Raw genomic sequence first — 11,561 nt, 5'->3', positions numbered from 1 at the left:
GCCTCAAATGGGGTCCCAACCATTTATCAACATATGGAAATTGGTCTAGGTGTCCAGGGCTTCTTGTTATAAAATTATATATTGCTCCAACAATGAGCATATCTAAGGTCCCTTCTGGAGGCCATCCAATACCAAACGAGGGCAACTCTATGGTGCAGAAAGTACACAGTTTTCCAGAACTCAGTTTAACACCATAATCTCTAGAAAATCCTCTCAAAATTCTTAACCATACACTCTAAGACAGTGGGCTTGGAAGCCAATTTACCCATTGCATGAAGTCTCATGCAGTGAGAGTGACACAAGATAAACAGTGAGGACAAGGCCTCAGGGAACAGTTGCTTTGTCCACATGACTTCCCCCCTGGAGGAGATACTTCAGGTGTCTCTTAGCATAGGTGGGACTGTATAAACCCCAACATCAGGATCGCTCTGAAAAGGGCCATCATAAGCTGTATGAGGGTCACTGTGGAACTGCAGGTTAGAACTCACTCTGGCTCCATATTCTGAAGATGGTGGAGCATGGGCTCTTGTTCTCTCCAGTCACACACACACACACACACACACACACCAGAATTGATAAGCTTCCCAATCCCAAGGGAACAAATTCTGACCTCAGTGACCCTTTGGTCACTTAGAAGTGATCAGTTTCTCCTTCCACTCTATGGTGAGTCTTGACTCAGGCAAATATCCCTGGGACACTCACCAGTCTGATATCCTATCCTGGAACCTGTTTCCACTCTCTTTCTGAGTCTGTTTGGTAAGCAGTGTGAACCAAGGCCATCACAGCCTGAGTGAGTGTCTGGATCTGGCAAAATGTCTGGTGTGTGCTATCCACATGTCACCAGGCTGGTGACTGTGCCCTTCCCCAGTTCCCCAACAACAGTGGCACAAGAGGCCAGCTCAGTTGTCAGGTTCCCAGCCAACGCACCAGAAAATGTTGCAGAAACTGCAAAAACCATGACAGTGGATGGAGACAAATGGCACTTGGAGATGTGGAAAAGCAAGGTTTATTCAGCACTTGTGCAGGCTCAGAGGAGACACTTCTAGAGTCTGAGGACCATGTGTTTGTTTTTAGCAACTTTTATACATTACAAGGTCTTGTTTTTCCCATGTAAGCAGCTCTGGACTTCACCCCCTTCCCTGAGCAGACAGTGTCCCTCTCAAAGAAACTGAGCAAGCAAGGTTACAGAAGCAGAACTGATAACCAATGCTAGGAACATGATTAGCAGGGCTGCTGGCTTGTACATAGGGTATATAGTTTCTACATTACAAGAAGGATGGTATGAGGTGAGCATAGCTGAAAAGGCTTACATCTGTTTTTAGCCAGGGAGGGGGGGTTGTTTCTTAGTTAAAACTCTTATTTCAATACTCAGTGAACACAAACTAGCCCCAATTGTCATTTTCCCCTGACAGCATCTCTTGCCTTTTTACCATCTAGGCATCTCTTCTACATAGGGTGATAAGGCCTTTCCCCTGCCAAAGACTTTGTGTGCACTAGGCGCTTTGCAGGTAGTTTCTGTAGATTGAAACCTCATCAGAACATATTCTTTTTGCTGCAGAAGCCTGATTTAGTATGAAAAATGCCTTCTTTTCAGAAGTGGGGAAAAGCAGCACATAGCAAGCTAGGGCAATCATTGCCTGATGGCAAAATCAGAAATGTTACAAAACAAGAGCCTGGAATCTTCTGACTTGCAGCCCATAGTGAGGTAGGGCAATAATTGTCTGATGGCAATCTCACCAAGTCAACAAAACAAGATGCTGTAAGCTTCCTACTTCCAAAGTATATTGTACTCAGTAAAGGAGCACCAGCCACAATGGTGGTTCGCTTCAGAAAGCAACCCTTGCCCTTTTCCCACCTAGGCCTGTTTAAAAAAGGGTGAAAGGGGCCCACATTTGCCAAATGTTCTGTGTGCACTACTTGCTTGCAGAGGGCTTCAGTAGCTTAACACACAATTGAAACACATTCTCCTTTGTGGAGAAGTCTGATTTCATATGAAAATGCCTTCTATTCACAAGAGGGGAAAAGCAACCTAGAGTGACCTAGTTCAAAAAACATCTGAATGGCAATCTCACCAACTCCACAAAACAAGATGCTTGAAGTTTCCTGATTGCAAATTATATTGTGCACAGTGAAAAAACATAAGTCCCAATGGTGGTTTGCTTCAGAAAGCAACACTTGCCTTTTTCCCACCCTGGTATGTGTTATACAAAGGATGAATGAGCCCCACCATGGTCAAGTGCCCTGTGTGTGCTGCTTGATTGCAGGGGGCTTCAGTGGCTTAAAACACACTCAGAAGAAATTATTCTTTGTGGAGAAGTCTGATTTCACATGAAAATGCTTCTTTTTATAAGTGAGGAATAGCACACCATAGTGAGCTTGAATGATAATTACCTGATGGGAATGTCACTAACCCTAAAAACAAGATGCTGGAAGCTTCCTAGCTGCAAAGTATATTTTCTTAGTGAGTGAATACCAGAATCCATGGAGAATTGCTTTGAAAAGCAACCCTTGCCATTTTCCCACCTAGGTGTCTGTTATACAAAGGCTGACTCTGCACCAACACTGACAAGTGACCTGTGTGCTCTGCTTGTTTTCAGGGTGCTTTGGTAGCTTAAACTCACTCAAAATGCATTCTCCTTTGTGGAGCAGTCTGATTTGGTATGAAAATGCATTCTTTTCACAAGCAGAGAAAGGCACCCCAAAGCAAGCTAGGGTGATAATTGGCTGATGGCAATCTCACCCACTATAAAAAATAAGATGCTAGAAGCTTCCCACTTGTAAAGTATATTGTACTCCATGAACAAACATGAGCCCCAATGGTGGTTTGCTTCATCAAGCAACACATGCATTTTCCCCACATAGGCATTTGGTATAACAAGGGCAAATATGCCCCAAAACTGACAAAGGCCTTCTGTGCACTGCTTGTTTACATGGGGCTTCAGTAGTTTAAAAGCCACACAAAATGCTTTCTCCTTTGTGGAGAAGTCTGATTTGGTAAGAAAATGTCATCTTTTCACAAGCAGGGGAAAAAAGCCCATAGCAATCTAGGGTGAAATTTGTCTGATGGAATCTCACCAGCTCCAAAAAACAAGATGCTGGAAGCTTCCCACTTGCAAAATATATTGTACTAAGTGAATGAACATGAGCCCCAATGGTGATTTGCTTCAGAAAGCAACACTTGCCATTTTCCCACCTAGGCATTTTTTGTACAAATAATGATCCCCAACACTGCCAAATGCCCTTTGTACACTTCTTGTTTGCAAAGGGCTTCAGTAGCTTAAAACCCAAAAAAACATGTTCTCCCTTGTGAAGTCAGATTTGGTATGAAAATGCCTTCTTTACAATAGCAGGGAAAAGTACCCCAGAGCAAGCTAGGTCAATAGTCACCAATAGTAATCTCACCAACTCCACAAAACAAGACACTGGAAGCTATCTACTTGCAATGTTTATTGTGAGTAGTGAACAAACATGAGCCCCAATGGTGGTTTTCACCTGAATGCAACCATTACACTTTCCCCACCTGGGCCATTTTTATTCTAATTGCGAATGAGCCCTGCAACTGCGAAAGACCCTGTGTGCATGGCTTGTTTGCAGAGGGCTTCAGTAGCTTAAAAGCCACACAAAATGCATTCTCCTTTGTGGGGAAGTCTTGTTTTCTATGAAAATATCTTCTATTCACAAGTGGGAAAAAGCAGCCCAGAGAGGTAGGGCAAGAATCACCTGATGGCCACTCAAAAACTCCAAAAAACAAGATGCTTGTATCTTCCAATTTGCAAAGTATATTGTACTCAGTGAACAAACAGCCACAATGGTGGTTTGCTTTGGAAAACAACACTTGCATTTTCCCAACTATGCCTGTGTTATAACAAGGGTGAAAGAGCTTAAAAAGTGCCAAATGCCCTGTGTGCACTGCTTGTTTGCAGGGGCCTAATTAACTTAAAAACCACTCAAAACACATTCTCCTTTGTGGAGAAGTGTGATTTTGTATGAAAATGCCTTCTTTTCATAAGCAGGGAAAAGCAGCACTTAGGGAGTTAGGACTATAATCTCCTGATGTTCATCTCATCCACTCCACAAAAAAAGGATGCCAGAAACTTCCTATTCTCAAAGTGTATTGTACTCAGTGAACAAACACAATGGTGTTTTGCTTTGGCAAGCAATCCTTGCCTTTTTCCACCCAGGTCTGTTTTATAACAAAGGCTTATGAGCCCCATGACTGCCAAATGCCTTGTGTGCACTGCTTGTTTGTAGGGGTTTTAAGTAGCTTAAAACACACTCTCTTTGTGGCGAGGTCTGATTTTGTATGAAAATGCTTCTTTTCACAAGCAGGGAATAGCACCCCATAGTGCGCTAGGAAGATAATTGCCTGATGTCCATTTCATTAACTACACAATAGAAGATGCCAGAAGATAACTACTTCCAAAATATATTGTACTCAGTGAATGAACACCAACCCCAATGGTGGTATGCTTCGGGAAGCAACACTTGCCTTTTTCCTACCTAGGCATATGTTGGACCAAGGGTGAATGAATCCCAAAACTTACAAAAGCCCTGTGTGCACTGATTATTTGCAGGGGTTTCACTCAGAACATGTTCTCCTTGTGGAGAAGTCTGATTTGGTATGAAAACGCCTTCTTTTCAAAAGCAGGGAAAAGCAGCCCATAGCATGATAGGGTGATAATTGACTGATATCAATTTCACAACCTCCAAAAAATAAGATGCTGGGAGCTTCCTACTTGTACAGTATATTTGACTCAGTGATCAAACACCAGCTTCCATGGAGGTTTGCTTTGGAAATCAACCCTTGCCTTTTTCCCACCTAGGCCTCATAGCAAGTATGACTGTGCCCCAAAACTGACAAATGCCCTGTGTGCACTGTCTATTGAAGGGGGCTTTAATAGCTTAAAATCCAAACAAGATGCATTCTCCTTTGTGGAGAAGTCTGATTTGATATGAAAATGCCTTCTTTACACAAAGAGTGAAAGGTATCCCATTGTGAGCTATGGCTATAATCACCTGATGGCAAACTCACCAACTCCACAAAAGACTCTGGGTGCTTTCTACTTGCAAAGCTTATTGTACTCAGTGAAGAAACACCAGTCCAAGTAGTGGTTTGCTTCACAAAGCCACCCTTGCATTATTTCTGCCTAGGCATATGTTACACAAAATGTGTATTAGACCCAAACCTACCAAATGCCCTGTGTGCCCTGCTTGTTTGCAGGAGGATGCAATAGCTTAAAACCCACTGAAAACACATTCTGTGTTGTGGTGAAGTCTGATTTGGTAAGAAAATGCATTCTTTTCATGAGGGGAAAAATGCAGTACATAGTGAGGTAGGGCAATAATTGCTTGATGGCCATCACACCAACTCCACACAACAAGATGCTTGAAGCTTCCAACTTGCAAAGTATATTGTACTCAGTGAAGGAACAGCAGCCCCAATAGTGGTTTTCTTCACAAAGCAACCCCTGCCTTGTTCCAACCCAGGGTTCTATTATAATCCTGGTGAATGGCAGGAACACAGCCAAATGCCCTGTGTGCACTACCTGTTTTAAGGTAGCTTCAGTAGCTTAAAACCCACTCAAAAGGCATTCTATTTTTGGAGAAGTCAGATTTGGTATGACAATTGCTTCTTTTCATAAGCAGGGAAAGCAGCCCATAGAGAGAGTGAGAATTGCCAGAGGACAGTTTTACCAACTCCAAAAAACAATATAATTTCTCATTGCAAAGTATACTTAACTCAGTCAATGAACACCAGCACCATTGTGGGTTTGCTCGTGAAAGCAACCCTGGCCTTTTTCCCACCTAGGCCTCTCGTATAACTAGGGAAAATGAGACAATATGCTGCCCAAATAACTTTGTGGACACATTTGGTGCAAGGAGTTTCCATCACTGAAAAGACACTCTAAACATGTTCAGCTTTGTAGAAAAGCCTTATTTGGCATGAAAATGCCTTCTTTCCTCAAGGGGGGAAGAGCAGCACATAAATGAGCTAGGGCAATCAGGGCAGAATGGCAATCTCACAAAATCCACACACACACAAAAAAAAAAAAAAAAAAAAAGACTATGGAAAATCCCATGTTGCAAAGTATATTCACCTCAGGGAATGAAAACAAACCCCAATGTGGGTTTGTTTGGGAAAGGAACCCTTGCCTTTTTCCCACCTAGGAAATGAGCAAATGAGCGAATGAACTGTACCTAGTGCAAATGAGCCAATGTGCTGTACAAACAACTCTGTGCACTGGTTTGGTGCAGGGAGTTTCTATCATCTGAAAGGCATTCCAAACATGTTCACCTTTGTGGAGAAGCCTAATTTGGCATGAAAATGCCTGCTTTTCACAACTGGGACAAACAACACTGAGAGAGCAAGGGCATTCATGGCAGAATCTCACAACCTCCAAAAAACAAGAGTATGGAAGCTTCCTCATTGCAAAGTATATTCAACTTGGTGAATGAACACCAGCCCCAATGTCAGTTTACTCTGAAACGCAAGCCTCACCCTTTTCCAACCTAGGCCTTTCCTATACACAGGGAGAATGAGACAAAATGCTGCACAAATCTCTCTGCATTGGGTGTGTACAGGGGGTTTCTGTCACCTGAATGGCACCCCAAACATGTTCTCCTTTGTGCAGAAGTCTGCTTTGGCATGAAAGTGCCTTCTATTCACAAACATGGAAAAGCAGCACATAGCTAGCTAGTGGGATCAGCACCAGATGTCAATTGCAATAACTGCAAAACAAGTGATGGGAAGCTTCTTTCTTGCAAAATACAATCTACTCATTGAATATGCACCAGCCCCAATGTGGGTTCCCTTCAGAAAGCAACCCTTTCCTTTTTCCCTTCTAGGCCTCTCTGTAGTGAATGAGCCAATGTTCTAACCAAGCTGTCTCTGCAGTGGTTGTGTGCAAGATATTTTCATCACTGTAAAGACATGCCAAATATATTCTCCTTTGTGGAAAAACCTGATTTGGCATGAAAATGACTTCTTTTCACAAGTGTGGAAAAGCAGCACATAAGAGAGCTAGGGGAATCTGGGCATGATGGTAATCTGACAAAATCCACTAAACAAGAGTATGGAAGCTTCCTTGTTGCAAAGTATATTCAACTCAGTGAATGATACTAGCCCAATGTGGGTTTTCTCAGGAAAGCAATGCTTACCTTTTTCCCACCTAGGCCTCTACTAGAGCAATGCAAAAGGACTGCTGTTCTGCCCAATGCTCTCTGTGCACTGGTTGTTCCCCAGGGATTTCTCTAATTTGAAACCCACTCCCAATGTTTTCTCCTTTTTGGAAAAGCCTGATTTCCAAAAAGCCTGAAAAATATTCTCTTCACAATCAGCACATAGAAAAATAGGTGATTAGCACCTGACAGCAATTTTACAAACTCCCCCCAAAAAGAGGCTGGGATATTCCTCCTTGCAAAGTATAGAGAAGTAATGCCAGCCCAATGAACATTTGTTCTGGAAAGCAACCCTTGCCTTTTTCCCACCTCAGCCTCTCTGAGACCTAGGGTGAATGAGCTGCCTTTCTCCCTGATCCTCTCTGCATACTGGTTGTTTGCAGGGGGTTTCCTTAACTGGAAACACACTCCCAATATGTTCTCCTTTGTGGAGATGCCTGATTTGGCATGAGAATGCCTTATTTTCACAAGCAGGGAAAAGCAGCACTTAGCAAGCTAGGGAGATTAGTGCCTGATTGCAACCTCACAAACTCCACAAAACAAGAAGCTTTGAGCTTCCTCATTGCAAAGAATATTCTATTCAGGAAAGGAACACCAGACATAATGCACAATTTCTAAAAACTGATTCCTTGCTTCTTTCCCACCTAGGCCTCTCCTAGACCTAGTACCAAAGAGACATTTTGCTGCCCTATGCTCTCTGTGCACTGGTTATTTGCAGTGGGGGGTGCCCTAGTTTGAACACGCTAGAAACATATTCTCCTTTGTGGAGAAGCCTGATTTCATGTGAAAATGCCTTCTTTTCACAAGCAGGTAAAACAGCACATAGCAATTTAAGACGATTAGCCCCTGGTGGCAATCTCACAAACTCCACAAAACAAGAGCCTGAGTTCTTCCTCTTTGGGAGGTGTATTCTATTCAGAGAAGAAACACCAGCCCAATGTGCATGTGTTCCCCAAAGTAACCTTTACCTTTTTCCCTATATATGTCTCTCCTAGACCTTGGGCAAATGAGACAGTATACCTCTCTGTGTACTAGTTATTTCAAGGGTGTTTCTGTAGCTTTACCCACTCCCAATGTGTTCTCTTTTGTGGATAAACATGATTTTGCATGAAACTGCCTTCATTTCACAAGCAGGGTAAAGGAGCACATAGTGAGCTATGGTGATCAGCACCTGATGGCAACCTCCCAAACTCAACAAAAGAAGTATGAGAGGTTCCTTCTTGCAAAGTATATTACACTCAGAGAATGAACACCAGACCCAATGCAAAATTGCTCCAAAGAGCTACCTTTTCTTATTTTCCATCTAGGCCTCTCCTAGACCTTGGCCCAAAGAGCTGCTTTTCTGCCCAATGCTCTCTGTACCCTGGTTGTGTGCAGGGGATTTCCCTAGCTTGAAACCCACTACCAAAGTGTTCTCCTTTGTGGAGAGGCATGATTTGACATTAAAATGCCTTCTGTGCTCAAACGGGGAAAAGCAGCCCATAGCAAGCCTGGGTGATCAGTGCCAAATGGCAATCTCACAAACTCCACAAAACAAGAGCCCAGGAGATTCCTCTTTGTGAAGTATTTTCTACCCATAGAATGAACACCAGATGCAATGCACAATTGCTCCAAAAAGCAACCCTTGCCTTTTTCCCACCTAGGTATTTCCTAGACCTGGGGGTGAATGAGCTGCTATGTTGTCCAATGCTTTCTGGCTACTGGTGGTTTGCAGGGGATTTCCCTAGCTTCAAACCCACTCCCAAAGTGTGCTCCTTTGTTGAGAAGCTTTATTGGGCATGGAAATGCCTTTTTTTTTCACAAATGCAGGAAAAAAACACATAGTGAGCTAGGGCATAGAGCACCTGATGGCAGCGTCACAAACTCCCTAAAAGAAGAAGATGGGAACTTCATCATAGCAAAGTATTTTCTAATAAAAGAAGGAACAGTAGCCCAAATGAGCATTTGTTCTGGAAAGCAACGCTTGCCTTTTCCCACCTAGGACTCTTCTATACCAAGGGCAAATGAGTCGCTATATTACCCAAAACTCTCTGTGTACTGGTTGTTTCCAGGGGGTTTCCCTAGCTTGAAACCCACTCCCAATGTGTTCTCCTATGTGAAGAAGCCTGAGTGGGCATGAAAATGCCTTCTGCACTCAAACAGGGAAAAGCAGCACATAGCAAGCAAGGGCAATTTGTGCCTGATTGCAACTGATGAACTCCACAATACAGGAGGCTGGGAGATTCCTCCTTGCAAAGTATATTCTACTCAGAGAAGGAACACCAGCTGTAATGCACAACTGAAACAAAAAGCAAGCCTTGCCTTTCTCCCCCTAGGCATCTCCTAGAACTTTGGCCAATTAGTTTGTGGGCTGCTCAATGCTCTCTGTGCACTGGTTTTTTTTTCAGGGTGTTCCCCTTGCTTGAAACCCACTCCCAAAGTTTTCTGCCACTGGAGAATCCTGATTTGGGATGAAAAATGCTTTCCTTGCACAGATGCAGAAAAGCAGCACATACCAAGCTAGGGTGATCAGTGCAAGATGGCAATCTCACAAACTCCACAAAACCAGAGGCTGGAACTTCCCCCTTGCAAAGTATTTCCTACTAAGAGAAGGAACACTAGCACAAATATCCATTTGTTCTGGAAAGCAATCCTTGATTTTTTCAAACCTAGGCCTCTAATAGACCTAGGGTGAAAGAGCTTCTATGCTGCCCAATGCTCTCTGTGCATTCATTTTTTTTTGTGGGAGGTTTCCCTAGCTTGGAACCCATTCCCAAAGTGTTCTCTTTGTAGCAAAGCATGATTTGGCATGAAAATGCCTTTTTTTCACAAGATGTAAAAACTGAACATAGTGAGCTATGGAGATCAGTGCATGATTCCAATCCCAACAACTCCACAAAAAAAATCCTTTGAGCTACCTTCTTGAAAAGCATATTCTACTCAGAGAAGGAACACCAGCCCCAAAGTAAAATTGCTCCAATAACTAACTCCTGCCTTTTTCCTACCTAGGCCTCTCCTCAAACTAGGATGCCTGAGCCACTGTGCTGCCAAATGCTTTCTGGGCACCGGTTGTTTGCAGGGGTTTCCCAATATTAAAACTCACACCCCAATGTGTTCTCCTTTGTGCAGAAGCCTGCTGTGGCATGAAAATGGATTCTTTGCACAAGCAGGGAAAAGCAGCACATTGTGAGCTATTGTGATCTTGGCCTGATGTCAATCTCACAAACTCGACATAGAAAGAGGCAGGGAGCTTCCTCCTTGAAAGGTATATTCTACTAGAGAAGGAACTCAAGTCCAAATGCACAGTTTCTCCAGGAAAAAAATCCTTACCTTTTCTCCACCTAGGCCTCTCCTAGACCTAAGGCAAATGAGCCATTGTGCTGCCCAATGCTCTCTGGGCACAGGTTGCTTGCAAGGAGTCTCCCTAGTTTTAAACCCACTCCCAAGGTTTTCTCCTTTGTGGAGAAGCCTTATTTGGCATGGAAATGCCTTTTTTTTTTCACAAGCTGGGAAAGAAGCACATAGAGAGTTAGGGTACTGAGCACATATGGCACTCCCACAAACTCTATAAAAAAAGAGGCTGGGAGCTTCTTCCTTGCAAAGTATTTTCTACTAAGAGAAAGAACACCAGCCCAAATGAGTATTTGTTCTGGAAAGCAACCCTTGTCTATTTCCCAACTAGACCTCCCCAGACCAACAGCAAATGAACCATGTGCTGCCCAAAGCTCTCTGTGCAGTAGTTGTTTGTGGGGGGTTTCTATATCTTGAAACCCACTCCAAACATGTTCTCCTTTGTGGAGAAGCCTGGTTTGGCATGAAAAACTCTTCTTTTCACAAGGAGGAAAAGCAGCACTTAGCAAGCTCCAGCCATCAAAATCTGATGGCAATCTCACAAACTTGACAAAACAGGAGCCTAGGAACTTCCTCCTTGCAAAGTATATTCTCTTCAGAGAAGGAACACCAGCCCCAATGAGCACTTTTTCTGGAAAGCAGTCCTTGAATTTTTTCCCACCTAGGACTCTTCTAGAACTTGGGCAAAAGCGCCGCTTTTCTGCCCAATGTTCTCTGGGCACTGGTTGCTTGCAGGGGCTTCCCCTAGCTTGAAACCCACTCCCAACGTGTTCTCCTTTGTGGAGAAGCATGATTTCAAATGAAAATGGCTTATTTTCACAAGGGGGGAAAACAGAACCTAGCAAGCTAGGGAGATCAGTGCCTAATGGCAATCTCACAAACTCCACTAAACAAGTGGCTGGGAGATTTCTCTTTGTGAAATATATACTATTAAGACAAGGAACACCAGCCCTAATGTACAATTTCTATGAAAAGCATTCCTTGCCTTTTCCCATCTATCCCTCTCCTAGATCTAGCACAAAAGATCTGATTTGATGCCCAAACCTCTCAGT

This window comes from Sus scrofa, unplaced genomic scaffold (genome assembly GCF_000003025.6).
Source record: "Sus scrofa isolate TJ Tabasco breed Duroc unplaced genomic scaffold, Sscrofa11.1 Contig621, whole genome shotgun sequence".
NCBI classification, from domain to species: Eukaryota; Metazoa; Chordata; class Mammalia; order Artiodactyla; family Suidae; genus Sus; species Sus scrofa.
This window is presented reverse-complemented; position numbering follows the sequence as displayed.